The sequence below is a fragment of the Triticum dicoccoides genome, chromosome 7A (genome assembly GCF_002162155.2).
Source record: "Triticum dicoccoides isolate Atlit2015 ecotype Zavitan chromosome 7A, WEW_v2.0, whole genome shotgun sequence".
NCBI classification, from domain to species: domain Eukaryota; kingdom Viridiplantae; phylum Streptophyta; class Magnoliopsida; order Poales; family Poaceae; genus Triticum; species Triticum dicoccoides.
Genome location: NC_041392.1, coordinates 631,745,326 through 631,760,912, shown reverse-complemented (window position 1 = coordinate 631,760,912; position 15,587 = coordinate 631,745,326).

Sequence of the window (15,587 nt, the reverse complement as noted above, 5' to 3'; positions counted from 1 at the left end):
CCTTTTTACATTTTATCCTTTTGCAAGCACTATGTGTTGGAAAGATCCTGATACATATAGCTAATTGGATGTGGGTTTTCATAAACTATTATTATTGACATTACCCTTGAGGTAAAAGGTTGGGAGGCAAAACAATAAGCCCCTATCTTTCTCTGTGTTCTATTAAAGCTTCATACTCATAAGTATTGCGTGAGTGTTAGCAATTGTGAAAGACTAAATGATAGTTGAGTATGTGGACTTGCTGAAAAGCTCTTATATTGACTATTTCCAATGTTATGATAAATTGCAATTGCTTCAATGACTGAGATTATAGTTTGTTAGTTTTCAATGAAGTTTACGATTCATACTTGACATTGTGAATAAATTGTTACTTTAGCATAAGAAATCATATGACAATATATATATATATGTGTGTGTGTGTGTGTGTGTGTGTGTGTGTGTTTGTTCTAAGAATGATCATGATGTTCTCATGTCCATATTTTATTTTATCGACACCTCTATCTCTAAACATGTGGACATATTTTTTGTTATCGGCTTCCGCTTGAGGACAAGCGAGGTCTAAGCTTGGGGGAGTTGATACGTCCATCTTGCATCATGCTTTTATATCGATATTTATTGTATTATGGGCTGTTATTACACATTATATCACAATACTTATGCCTATTCTCTCTTATTTTACAAGGTTTGCACGAAGAGGGAGAATGCCGGCAATTGGAATTCTAGGCTGGAAAAGGAGCAAATATTAGAGACCTATTCTGCACAACTCCAAAAGTCCTGAAACTCCACAGAAGTCGGTTTTGGAATATATAAAAAATATTGGGCGAAGAAAGCACCGGAGGGGGGCCACCCACCATCCACGAGGGTGGGGCCGCGCCCTACCCCCTAGGCGCGCCCCCTGTCTCATGGGCCCCCTGGCAGGCCTCCGGTGCCCATCTTTTGCTATATGAAGTCTTTCGCTTTGGAAAAAATCAGAAGGAAGCTTTCGGGACGAAGCACTGCGGTCTCGAGGCGGAACCTTGGCCGAACCAATCTAGGGCTCCGGCGGATTTGTTCTGTCGGGGAAACATCCCTCCTGGAGGGGGAAATCATCACCATCGTCATCACCATCGATCCTCTCATCGGGATGGGGTTGATCTCCATCAACATCTTCACCAGCACCATCTCATATCAAACCCTAGTTCATCTCTTGTATCCAATCTTTGCCTCAAAACCTTAGATTGGTACCTGTGGGTTGCTAGTAGTGTTGATTACTCCTTGTAGTTGATGCTTGTTGGTTTATTTGGTGGAAGATCATATGTTCAGATCCTTTATGCATATTAATACCCCTCTGATTATGAACATGAATATGATTTGTGAGTAGTTACATTTGTTCCTGAGGACATGAGAGAAGCCTTGCTATAAGTAGTCATGTGAATTTGGTATTAGTTCGATATTTTGATGAGATGTATGTTGTCTCTCCTCTAGTGGTGTCATGTGAACATCGACTACATGACACTTCACCATTATTTGGGCCTAGGGGAAGGCATTGGGAAGTAATAAGTAGATGATGGGTTGCTAGAGTGACAGAAGCTTAAACCCTAGTTTATGCGTTGCTTCGTAAGGGGCTAATTTGGATCCATATGTTTCATGCTATGGTCAGGTTTACCTTAATACTTCTTTTGTAGTTGCGGATGCTTGCAAGAGGGGTTAATCATAAGTGGGATGCTTGTCCAAGGAAGGGCAGTACCCAAGCACCGGTCCACCCACATATCAAATTATCAAAATAACGAACGCGAATCATATGAGCATGATGAAAACTAGCTTGACGATAATTCCCATGTGTCCACGAGAGCGCTTTCCTTTATATAAGAGTTTGTCCAGGCTTGTCCTTTGCTGCAAAAAGGATTGGGCCACCTTGCTGCACCTTTTTTACTTTTGTTACTTGTTACCTGTTACAAATTACCTTATCACAAAACTATTTGTTACCGATAATTTCAGTGCTTGCAAAGAATACCTTACTGAAAACCGCTTGTCATTTCCTTCTACTCCTTGTTGGGTTCGACACTCTTACTTATCGAAAGTACTATGATAGATCTCCTATACTTGTGGGTCATCACAGGGGCTGTTATTGATTGCAATAAAAGCAAGATCACTTTTCATATCAATGGTAATGAGCATACGGTGCACTTTCCGAAGAAACAATTCCAAGTGAATGGTATTAATGTTATTGAAAAATCTCCAACAATCACTATTGGAAGATTTCAAATACCTCTACCTACTGTCAAAAAGAAATATGCAATGCTTATTGTTGAGGACATTCATATCCCCATTGAGGTAACTTAAAGTTCTTCGATTTCATGCTAATCGAAAGTGGTTGTTAATAAGACATGATCAACCTTATTAATGGATCATTTTTAACGGTATGAAGTTGGTGAATTTAGTAAGCACTACCTTTTGTACCTACTTTTTATTCTCTATTTTTATTAGTTAAATAAAATAAAATGCCATGTTTTGTCTGTTTTCTGATTTTCCCGTGCAATAAAAAATGACCCAAAAATAAAAGTTCTTAGAATGCCCTGAAAATTTAATACAATTTTTTCTGAATATTTAAGAATTTTTTGTGCAAATAACATCAGAGGGAGGTGCACCAGGTGGGCACAACCCACCTGGGCACGCCAGAACCCCCATGTGCGCCCTGGTGGGTTGTGATCCCCATGTGGGCCCCTTCACTTATATCTTCATACCACATCATCACCTACCTCCAAAAAAATATCCATTGCTCTCTCTCCTGTGTTCTTGCTCTCAAAGCCGTGGATTTCGATCTCTTTGCTCAAAGCTCCGTTTCTGAAACTGTTTTGGGGGATTATTGCTTGGTATGTGACTCCACGGTTTGTCCAATTAGTTTTTGTTTTAGTGGTTTATATTTTGAATAATTAGCTACTCTTGGTGCTGCTGTAGATGAGCTTGCATGTTGAATTCTTAGAGTTCTATGTAGTTTGGATGCTTGCTATGGCATCTATTTATCCCTATGAGTAGTTGGTATCATTTTTGTGAATTTTTGTTGAGAAAATTTTGTGGGCTAATAAATTTCAGAATTTTGTTCATAGGAAAACCATGAATATCTTTAAGAAGTTTGGCTCCAAGAAGAACTCCAAGGGTGTTATTGGGGAGTCATGTGATAGTGATCTTCATCCTCGGGGGTTGGCGGAGGTACGGCCGTGTGAATGGCCGCACACCCCATTCTTGGAAGAGGCTGGAATCCTTCAGGAGTTCATGTAATATGCTCGTAATGCCAGCCTTACCGACTTCATCGCAGATGAGTGTGAACATCACCAAATCCTCACAAACATCTTTGTTCAGAGCTTTACTTTCCTGCCTAGGAATAATCCTCCTGAAGTGAGCTTTGATTTATATGCTGAAAACCATCAGATACCACTTACTGAATTTTGTAACATATGCATGATCCCTTCTTATGGGAGCTTGGCCGAGCCTAGGCCGGCTGAGTTTGAGACCTTTTATCGCACTTTTGCGGTGGGAGATGAGAGAGGGGTGTTAGCTATCACTGCCGCTGGCTTGCATTTTCCTGTTGTTCATTACTTTGCTCTTTTCATTGCAAAATGCTTGCTTGCTAGGGAGAAGGTGGGTGCGCTCAACTCACCAGACCTTGCTGTTTTGCATCGTCCATTAGAGGGCGACAACACTTATAGCTTGGGAGCTATTGTGGCTCGTCGCCTCCATCTTAATAAATCCAAGGGTAAAATTCATGGTGGGATTTATGCTACTCGTTTGGCCACTCGTTTGGCGGCTCACTTAGAGGTTGAGATACGCCCTCATGATTATCCTCTGACCAAGGTTTACCTAGACCGTGCTGCCATGGATCACCATTATTTCATTGATAAAGAGTCTCCTAACATTTCTATTCCTTATAACCTGGTTTTTAGCATTGAAACTCGTGATATTATTTTGTTCCTGCTCCTTCTTTGTTTGATTATGTTGCCAGGGGCGGATATAGGATCATGCCTGCAGACATCATCGCCTACCGGAACGCTCAGCCTGCTACAGAGGCAGAGGAGGAGCCTTCGCAGTGGGATCAGTGGATGCCCGTGATACGTCTCCAACGTATTTATAATTTTTGATTGTTCCATGCTATTATATTATCAACCTTCGAAGTTTTATATGCATTTATATGCTATTTTATATGATTTTTGGGACTAACCTATTAACCTAGATCCTAGTGCCAGTTTCTGTTTTTCCTTCTTTTAGAGTATCGCAGAAAAGGAAAATCAAACGGAGTCCAATTGACTTGAAACTTCACGGAACTTATTTTTGGAATGGAAGCAATCCAGGAGACTTGGAGTAGACGTCAGGGAAGCTTCAAGGGAGGAACAAGGCAGGGAGGCGCGCCCTACCCACCTGGGCGCGCCCCCCACCCTCGTGGGCCCCTCGTGGCTCCCCTGACCGACTTCTTTCACCTATATATGTCCATATACCCTAAAAACATCCGAGAGCAGAATAGATTGGGAGTTCCGCCGCCAGAAACCTCTGTAGCCACCGAAAACAAATCTAGACCCGTTACGGCACCTTGCCGGAGGGGGGAATCCCTCTCCGGTGGCCATCTTCATCATCCAGGTGCTTTCCATGACGAGGAGGGGGTAGTTCTCCCTCGGGGCTGAGCGTATGTACCAGTAGCTATGTGTTTGACCTCTCTCTCTTGTTCTTGAGGTGGTACGATCTTGATGTATCGCGAGCTTTGCTATTATAGTTGGATCTTATGATATTTCTCCCCCTCTACTCTCTTGTAATGGATTGAGTTTTCCCTTTGAAGTTATCTTATCGGATTGAGTCTTTAAGGATTTGAGAACACTTGATGTATGTCTTGCACGTGCTTATCTGTGGTGACAATGGGATATCATGTGATCCACTTGATGTATGTTTTGGTGATCAACTTGCGAGTTCCGTGACCTTGTGAACTTATGCATAGGGGTTGGCACACGTTTTCGTATTGACTCTCTGATAGAAACTTTGGGGCACTCTTTGAAGTTCTTTGTGTTGGTTGAATAGATGAATCTGAGATTGTGTGATGCATATCGTATAATCATACCCACGGATACTTGAGGTGACATTGGAGTATCTAGGTGACATTAGGGTTTTGGTTGATTTGTGTCTTAAGGTGTTATTCTAGTATGAACTCTATGATAGATTGAACGGAAAAATAGCTTCATGTTATTTTACTACGAACTCTTGAATAGATCGATCAGAAAGGATAACTTTGAGGTGGTTTCGTACCCTACCATAATCTCTTCGTTTGTTCTCCGCTATTAGTGACTTTGGAGTGACTCTTTATTGCATGTTGAGGGATAGTTATATGATCCAATTATGTTATTACTGTTGAGAGGACTTGCACTAGTGAAAGTATGAACCCTAGGCCTTGTTTCAACACATTGCAATACCGTTTACGCTCACTTTTACCACTTGTTACCTTGCTGTTTTTATATTTTCAGATTACAAAACCCATTATACTATCCATATTGCACTTGTATCACCATCTCTTCGCCGAACTAGTGCACCTATACAATTTACAATTGTATGGGGTGTGTTGGGGACACAAGAGACTCTTTGTTATTTGGTTCCAGGGTTGTTTGAGAGAGACCATCTTCATCCTACGCCTCCCAGGGATTGATAAACCTTAGGTCATCCACTTGAGGGAAATATGCTACTGTCCTACAAACCTCTGCACTTGGACGCCCAACAACGTCTACAAGAAGAAGGTTGTGTAGTAGACATCAGCCCGCTCCTCAGTACCCCAACTACTATCTAGATTACTGATCGACTACCAAGTTAGGCCAAAAGCCTAAACTTGGGGGAGTACATGTTTCTCACCAACATTACATTCATGTCCAGTTATCCATCTTGTCGGTGTCCACACTTTTTCAAGAATTCATCCGATTAACAAGTTAACTTGCCGATTAATCCCTACTCATAGGGTCACCGAGTAGCCGATAAACTGATAAATTGTCCGATTAATTGATTAAATGGCCGATTAACTTGCCGATTAGCCTATTAATCCCCTACTCGCCAGCCAACCGAGCAGTTACCAGTTAACGATTTCCTCAACAATGCTTTTTCATTGTATCATCCATGTTTAAATTATTTTTTTCTTGCTTTCTTCTTGTGTGTTCGAAAAACTTTAGAAAAACCAAAAAAATTGCGAGTTCTTGATGTATGTTTTGGTGATCAACTTGCGAGTTCTGTGACCTCGTGAACTTATGCATAGGGGTTGGCACACGTTTTCGTCTTAACTCTCCGGTAGAAACATTGGGGCACTCTTTGAAGTTCTTTGTGTTGGTTGAATAGATGAATCTGAGATTGTGTGATGCATATCGTATAATCATACCCACAGATACTTGAGGTGACATTGGAGTATCTAGCTGACATTAGGGTTTTGGTTGATTTGTGTCTTAAGGTGTTATTCTAGTACAAACTCTATGATAGATTGAACGGAAAGAATAGCTTCGTGTTATTTTACTACGAACTCTTGAATAGATCGATCAGAAAGGATAACTTTGAGGTGGTTTCATACCCTACCATAATCTCTTCATTTGTTATCCGCTATTAGTGACTTTGGAGTGACTCTTTGTTGCATGTTGAGGGATAGTTATATGATCCAATTATGTTATTATTGTTGAGAGAACTTGCACTAGTGAAAGTATGAACCCTAGGCCTTGTTTCAACACATTGCAATACTGTTTGTGCTCACATTGACCTAAAACTTCACGGAACTTATTTTTGGACCAGAAGAAGCCCATGGAGTATCGGAGATGGACCAGAAGAGTCCCGGGCTGCCCATGAGGGTGGGGGCGCGCCCACCCCCCTAGGCGCACCCCCTGCCTCGTGGACAGCCCGGAGATCCACCGATGTACTTCTTTATCCTACATATATCCATATACCCTAAAAACTTCGGGGATGAGAATAGATCGGGAGTTCTGCCGCCAGAAGCCTCCGTAGCCACCGAAAACCAATCTAGACCCGTTTCGGCACCCTGCCGGAGGGGGGAATCCCTCTCCGGTGGCCATCTTCATCGTCCTGGTGCTCTCCATGACGAGGAGGGAGTAGTTCACCCTCGGGGCTGAGGGTATGTACTAGTAGCTATGTGTTTGATCTCTCTCTCTCTCTCTCTCTCTCTCTCTCTCTCTCTCTCTCTCTCTCTCGTGTTCTTGAGGTGGTACTATCTTGATGAATCGCGAGCTTTGCTCTTATAGTTGGATCTTATGATGTTTCTCCCCCTCTACTCTCTTGTGATGAATTGAGTTTTCCCTTTGAAGTTATCTTATCAAATTGAATTTTAAGGATTTGAGAACACTTGATGTATGTCTTGCACGTGCTTATCTGTGGTGACAATAGGATATCATGTGATCCACTTGATGTATGTTTTGGTGATCAACTTGCAAGTTTCGTGACCTCGTGAACTTATGCATAGGGGTTGGCACACGTTTTCGTCTTGACTCTCCAGTAGAAAATTTGGGGCACTCTTTGAAGTTCTTTGTGTTGGTTGAATAGATGAATCTGAGATTGTGTGATGCATATCGTATAATCATACCCATGGATACTTCAGGTGACATTGGAGTATCTAGGTGACATTAGGGTTGTGGTTGATTTGTGTCTTAAGGTGTTATTCTAGTATGAACTCTATGATAGATTGAACGGAAAAATAGCTTCATGTTATTTTACTACGAACTCTTGAATAGATCGATCAGAAAGGATAACTTTGAGGTGGTTTCGTACCCTACCATAATCTCTTTGTTTGTTCTCCGCTATTAGTAACTTTGGAGTGACTCTTTGTTGCATGTTGAGGGATAGTTATATGATCCAATTATGTTATTATTGTTGAGAGGACTTGCACTAGTGAAAGTATGAACCCTGGGCCTTGTTTCAATACATTGCAATACCATTTACGCTCACTTTTACCACTTGTTACCTTGCTGTTTTTATATTTTCAGATTACAAAAACCATTATCTACTATCCATATTGCACTTGTATCACCATCTCTTCGCCGAACTAGTACACCTATACAATTTACCATTGTATTGGGTGTGTTGGGGACACAAGAGACTCTTTGTTATTTGGTTGCAGGGTTGTTTGAGAGAGACCATCTTCATCCTACGCCTCCCACAGATTGATAAACCTTAGGTCATCCACTTGAGGGAAATTTTCTACTGTCCTACAAACCTCTGCATTTGGAGGCCCAACAAAGTCTACAAGAAGAAGGTTGTGTAGCAGACATGAGGCTCTTTTCTGGCGCCGTTGCCGAGGAGGTTAGCGGTTGAAGGTATATCTTTAGATCTTGAAGTCGAATCTTTTTGTTTCTCGTTTTAGCACTAGTTTAGTTTATAAAAGAAAACTACAAAAAATGGAATTAAGGGTACCTCATATTCTTCATATTTTTAATATCATGAAAGTAAGGATTCCGATAATTGTGCTCAAGTGCTATAGGAAGAATGCCTTAGAATGTTTGGCACTAAATCTTTGAATGATGAGCATGATTGCAATGTTGTTAGTATGAATTCCTTGAATACCTATGATGCTAATGATATGCAAAGCCACAAGCTTGGGGAAGCTATGTTTGATGAAGATGATATTTTTTTGTCCCCAAAGTTTTGATGAGAAAATTTATTATGATGAAAGCATGCCTCCTATTTATGATGATTATATAGGTGAAAGTGGATTTGGAGAGGTCATGACTTTATTTTGTGATGAATCCACTATTTCGGAAGAGGTTCCAATTGATTACGAGAACAAAGTTGCTACCTATGATGATTATTGTGATGACATGTATGCTATAAAGATTAATGATAACCATGAAACTTGTCATCGTGATTTTAGTTTTCAATTGTATTATGCCTCACATGATAGTTCTTTTGTTGAGTTTGCTCCCACTACTATTCATGAGAAGAAGTTTGCTTATGTGGAGAGTAATAAAAATTCTATGCTTGTAGATCATGAAAAGAATGCTTTAGGTGTTGGTTATATTGTTGAATTCATTCATGATGCTACTGAAAATTATTATGAGGGAGGAACATATGCTTGTTGGAATTGCAATAATATCAAGTTTCCCCCTGTATGTGCTTAAAATTTTGGAGTTATGCTTGTTTTACCTTCCTATGCAAGTTGATTCTTGTTCCCACAAGTTGTTTGCTCACAAAATCCCTATGCATAGGAAGTGTGGCTTAAATGTGTTAGTCATATTTTCTTGATGCTCTCTTTATGTTTTAATTCTTATCTTTTATGTGAGCATCATTGAAATCATCGTGCCTAGTTAGGGCCGTTAAACGATAACGCTTGTTGGGAGGCAACCCAACTTTATTTTTGATCCTTCCTTTTTGTTCCTGTTTAGTAATAAATTAATCATCTATCCTCTGTTATCATTGTGTTTTTTATGTTTTAATTAGTGTTTGTGCCAAGTAAAGCCTTTAGGATCTTCTTGGGTGATTATTATTTGATCTTGCTGTAAAAAACAGAAAGTATGCGCTCACAAGAATAATTTTCGTTTTTTACCAGAGAGCGATAAAATACCAATCCGAACTGAAGTAGATAATTAAACAAATTTCCTAGGACTTCCTAATTTTTCAGGATTTTTGGAGTTACAGAAGTATTCGGAACCTACAGATTACTACAGCCTGTTCTGTTATTGACAGATTCTGTTTTCTATGTGTTGTTTGCTTATTTTGATGAATCTATGAGTAGTATCGGAGGGTATGAACCATAGAGAAGTTGGAATACACTAGATATTACACGAATATGAATTTAGAATGAGTTCACAACAGTACCTAAGTGGTGATTTATTTTCTTATACTAACGGAGCTTGCGAGTTTTCTGTTAAGTTTTGTGTTGTGAAGTTTTCAAGTTTTGGGTAAAGATTCGATGGACTATGGAATAAGGAGTGGAAAGAGCCTAAGCTTGGGGATGCCCAAGGCACCCCAAGTCAATATTCAAGGACAACCAAGAGCCTAAGCTTGGGGATGCCCCGGAAGGCATCCCCTCTTTCGTCTTCGTTCATCGGTAACTTTACTTGGAGCTATAATTTTATTCACCACATGATATGTGTTTTGCTTGGAGCGTCAATTTATTTTGTTATAATTTGCTTTCTGTTATTTAGAACAATGTTTTGCATCTTTTATTTCAATAAAAGTGGCATTGATAGCCTTTACTATGCCTATTTTACAAGTCCACATGTTGCTGTTTGAAAACAGAAAGTTTACCGCTATTGCAAAAATTCCCTAGAAAATTCAGAATGTGATAAAATGTTGAAACCTTTTGCATAATAAGTTCTGATAAATTTAATACAGTGGTAATTTTCTTTAATAATTTTTGGAGGTAGGGAAGTATGGATCTTGCTGCACTCTTTACATACTGTCCTGTTTAGGCAGATTGTTGTTATGTTTGCATTGTTTGCATATGTATGCTTCTTTAATGATTCTATTTGAGGATAGGACTATTAAATATGCAGAGGCATTTAGTATTCAATGTTGAATAATAATTTTAGTGATTTGCTACAGTAGAGTATGATAAGGTTTTTGCATTGGTTTATACTAACTTATCTCACGAGTCCTTGTTGAGTTTTGTGTGGATGAAGCTTTTGAGATTTAGGGAGACCGTGATATGAGAGGAATTAAGGAGACACAAAATCTCAATCTTGGGGATGCCCAAGGCATCCCAAGATAATATTTCAAGAAGTCTCAAGCGTCTAAGCTTGGGGATGCCCCGGTTGGCATCCCACCTTTCTTCTTCAACAACTATCAGTTAGTTTCGGTTGATCCTAAGTTTTTGCTTCTTCACATGATATTTTCCATTCTTAGAATATCATTTTACTTTGTTTTTCTTGCTGTTTGAATAAAATACCAATATCTGAAATTCTTAAATATTAGAGAGTCTTCACATAGTTGCATAATTATTCAACTACTCATTGATCTTCACTTATATCTTTCGGATTAGTTTGTCATTTGCTCTGGTGCTTCACTTATATCTTTTAGAGCACGGCGGAGGTTTTATTTTATAGAAATAATTGATCTCTCATGCTTCACTTATATTATTTTGAGAGTCCTTTAGAACAACATGGCATTATAAAAACTTTCATATAAGTGCATTGAATACTAAGAGAAGTTTGATACTTGATGATTGTTTTGAGATATGAGGTGGTAATATTAGAGTCATGCTAGTGAGTAGTTGTGAATTTGAGAGATACTTGTGTTAAAGTTTTTGATTCCCGTAGCATGCATGTATGGTGAACCGTTATGTGATGACGTCGGAGCATGATTTATTTATTGATTGTCTTCCTTATGAGTGGCGGTCGGGGACGAGCGATGGTCTTTTCCTACCAATCTATACCCCTAGGAGCATGCGCGTAATACTTTGTTTCGATAACTAATAGATCCTTTCAATAAGTATGTGAGTTCTTTATGACTAATGTTGAGTCCATGGATTATACGCACACTCACTCTTCCACCATTGCTAGCCTCTCTAGTGCCGCGCAACTTTCGCCGGTACCATAAACCCACCATATACCTACCTCAAAACAACCACCATACCTACCTATTATGGCATTTCCATAGCCATTTAGAGATATATTGCCATGCAACTTTCCACCGTTCTGTTTATTATGACACGCTCCATCATTGTCATATTGCTTTGCATGATCATGTAGTTGACATCGTATTTGTGGCAAAGCCACCGTTCATAATTCTTTCATACATGTCACTCATGAGTCATTGCACATCTCGGTACACCACCGGGGGCATTCATATAGAGTCATATTTTGTTCTAAGTATCGAGTTGTAATTCTTGAGTTGTAAGTAAATAAAAGTGTGATGATCATCATTATTAGAGCATTGTCCCAGTGAGGAAAGGATGATGGAGACTATGATTCCCCCACAAGTCGGGATGAGACTCCGGACGAAAAAAAAGAAAAAAAAGAAAGGCCAAAAAAAGAGAGAAGGCCCAAAAAACAAAAAAAATGAGAGAAAAAAAGAGGAGGGGCAATGCTACTATCCTTTTATCACACTTGTGCTTCAAAGTAGCACCATGATCTTCATGATAGAGAGTCTCCTATGTTGTCACTTTCATATACTAGTGGGAATTTTACATTATAGAACTTGGCCTGTATATTCCAATGATGGGCTTCCTCAAAATTGCCCTAGGTCTTCATGAGCAAGCAAGTTGGATGCACACCCACTTATTTCTTTTGTTGAGCTTTCATACACTTATATCTCTAGTGCATTCGCTGCATGGCAATCCCTACTCACTCACATTGATATCTATTGATGGGAATTTCCATAGCCCATTGATACGCCTAGTTGATGTGAGACTATCTTCTCCTTTTTTGTCTTCTCCACAACCACCCTTCTATTTCACATATAGTGCTATATCCATGGCTCACGCTCATATATTGCGTGAAGATTGAAAGAGTTTGAGAACATCAAAAGTATGAAACAATTGCTTGGCTTGTCATCGGGGTTGTGCATGATTTAAATATTTTGTGTGGTAAAGATAGAGCATAGCCATACTATATGATTTTGTAGGGATAGCTTTCTTTGCCATGTTATTTTGAGAAGACATGATTGCTTTATTAGCATGATTGAAGTATTATTGTTTTTATGTCAATATTAAACTTTTGTCTTGAATCTTATGGATCTGAATATTCTTGCCACAATAAAGAGAAATACATGGATAAATATGTTAGGTAGCATTCCACATCAAAAATTCTGTTTTTATCATTTACCTACTCGAGGAAGAGCAGGAATTGAGCTTGGGGATGCTTGATACGTCTCCAACGTATCTATAATTTTTGATTGTTCCATGCTATTACATTATCAACCTTGGATGTTTTATATTCATTTATATGCTATTTTATATGATTTTTGGGACTAACCTATTAACCTAGAGCCTAGTGTCAGTTCCAGTTTTTCCTTGTTTTAGAGTATCACACAAAAGGAAAATCAAACGGAGTCCAATTGACCTGAAACTTCACGGAACTTATTATTGGAACGGAAGCAATCTAGGAGACTTGGAGTAGACATCAGGGAAGCTTCGAGGGAGGCACGAGGCAGGGAAGCGCGCCCTACCCCCCTGGGCGCGCCCCCCACCCTCATGGCTCCCCTGACCGACTTCTTTCGCCTATATATGTCCATATACCCTAAAACATCCGGGAGCAGAATAGATCGGGAGTTCCGCCGCCAGAAGCCTCCGTAGCCACCGAAAACCAATCTAGACCCGTTCCGGCACCCTGCCGGAGGGGGAATCCCTCTTCGGTGTCCATCTTCATCATCCCGATGCTCTCCATGATGAGGAGGGAGTAGTTCTCCCTCGGGGCTGAGGGTATGTACCAGTTGCTATGTGTTTGATCTCTCTCTCTCTCGTGTTCTTGAGGTGGTACGATCTTCATGTATCGCGAGCTTTGCTATTATAGTTGGATCTTATGATGTTTCTCCCGCTCTACTCTCTTGTAATGGATTGAGTTTTCCCTTTGAAGTTATCTTATCGGATTGAGTCTTTAAGGATTTGAGAACACTTGATGTATGTCTTGCACGTGCTTATCTGTGGTGACAATGGGATATCATGTGATCCACTTGATGTATGTTTTGGTGATCAACTTGCGAGTTTCGTGACCTCGTGAACTTATGCATAGGGGTTGGCACACGTTTTCGTATTGACTCTCTGATAGAAACTTTGGGGCACTCTTTGAAGTTCTTTGTGTTGGTTGAATAGATGAATCTGAGATTGTGTGATGCATATCGTATAATCATACCCACGGATACTTGAGGTGACATTGGAGTATCTAGGTGACATTAGGGTTTTGGTTGATTTGTGTCTTAAGGTGTTATTCTAGTACGAACTCTATGATAGATTGAACGGAAAAATAGCTTCATGTTATTTTACTACGAACTCTTGAATAGATCGATCAGAAAGGATAACTTTGAGGTGGTTTCATACCCTACCATAATCTCTTCGTTTGTTCTCCGCTATTAGTGACTTTGGAGTGACTCTTTATTGCATGTTGAGGGATAGTTATATGATCCAATTATGTTATTACTGTTGAGAGGACTTGCACTAGTGAAAGTATGAACCCTAGGCCTTGTTTCAACACATTGCAATACCGTTTACGCTCACTTTTACCACTTGTTACCTTGCTGTTTTTGTATTTTCAGATTACAAAACCCATTATACTATCCATATTGCACTTGTATCACCATCTCTTCGCCGAACTAGTGCACCTATACAATTTACAATTGTATGGGGTGTGTTGGGGACACAAGAGACTTTTTTATTTGGTTCCAGGGTTGTTTGAGAGAGACCATCTTCATCCTACGCCTCCCAGGGATTGATAAACCTTAGGTCATCCACTTGAGGGAAATATGCTACTGTCCTACAAACCTCTGCACTTGGACGCCCAACAACGTCTACAAGAAGAAGGTTGTGTAGTAGACATCAGCCCGCTCCTCAGTACCCCAACTACTATCTAGATTACTGATCGACTACCAAGTTAGGCCAAAAGCCTAAACTTGGGGGAGTACGTGTTTCTCACCAACATTACATTCATGTCCAGTTATCCATCTTGTCGGTGTCCACACTTTTTCAAGAATTCATCCGATTAACAAGTTAACTTGCCGATTAATCCCTACTCATAGGGTCACCGAGTAGCCGATAAACTGATAAATTGTCCGATTAATTGATTAAATGGCCGATTAACTTGCCGATTAGCCTATTAATCCCCTACTCGCCAGCCAACCGAGCAGTTACCAGTTAACGATTTCCTCAACAATGCTTTTTCATTGTATCATCCATGTTTAAATTATTTTTTTCTTGCTTTCTTCTTGTGTGTTCGAAAAACTTTAGAAAAACCAAAAAAATTAGTTGTAGCTAGTTTACTTTCCATGCATGCTTAGTATTAATATTAAAAAGAAAATCCAAAAAGATTTCCTTGTTCTTCTTTTGCTTGTTCGGAGCTTTCCAGTGTAAATAGTTTTTCTCGTTTTTGCTTTTCCTTTTTATTTGCTTGTTCAAGAAAACCAAAAACTCCAAAAATATTTCAGTGTCTTTCTCTGAATTTCTTTTCTTTTATTCAAGTTGTACCAAGGAGAAGACCACGATGAAAATGTTGAGTGGCTCTCACATGAATAATTGTTGAACTAATAAAGAGCCCATTTTACCTTGTCTTCTCCTGTTGAATAAAATGTTTTGCAGATTCCAGTTTAGTCCATGGCATATTTTCATATCGTTCGGCCGTGCAAGTGAAAGCCAATAATGGCGATATTTGATGAACTGGCCGTGGCAGAGAGAAACTGGTATGAACCCGACTTGTTCTATTTGATGTAAAATGAATGTTCGAGTGGCTTGACTTGGCACATGTTCATGCATGTAGTTGAAACAAAACCAACATAGCCTCTATGTTATTTATGTTCATGGTGTTCATATCCTACTCATGCTAGTGTCCAATGTTACTTATGCATAATGCATGTTCATGATCATTGTTGCTCTCTAGCTGGTTGCTTCTCAATCTAATTGCTAGCCTTCGCCTGTACTAAGTGGGGATTCTGCTTGTACATCAAAAACCCTG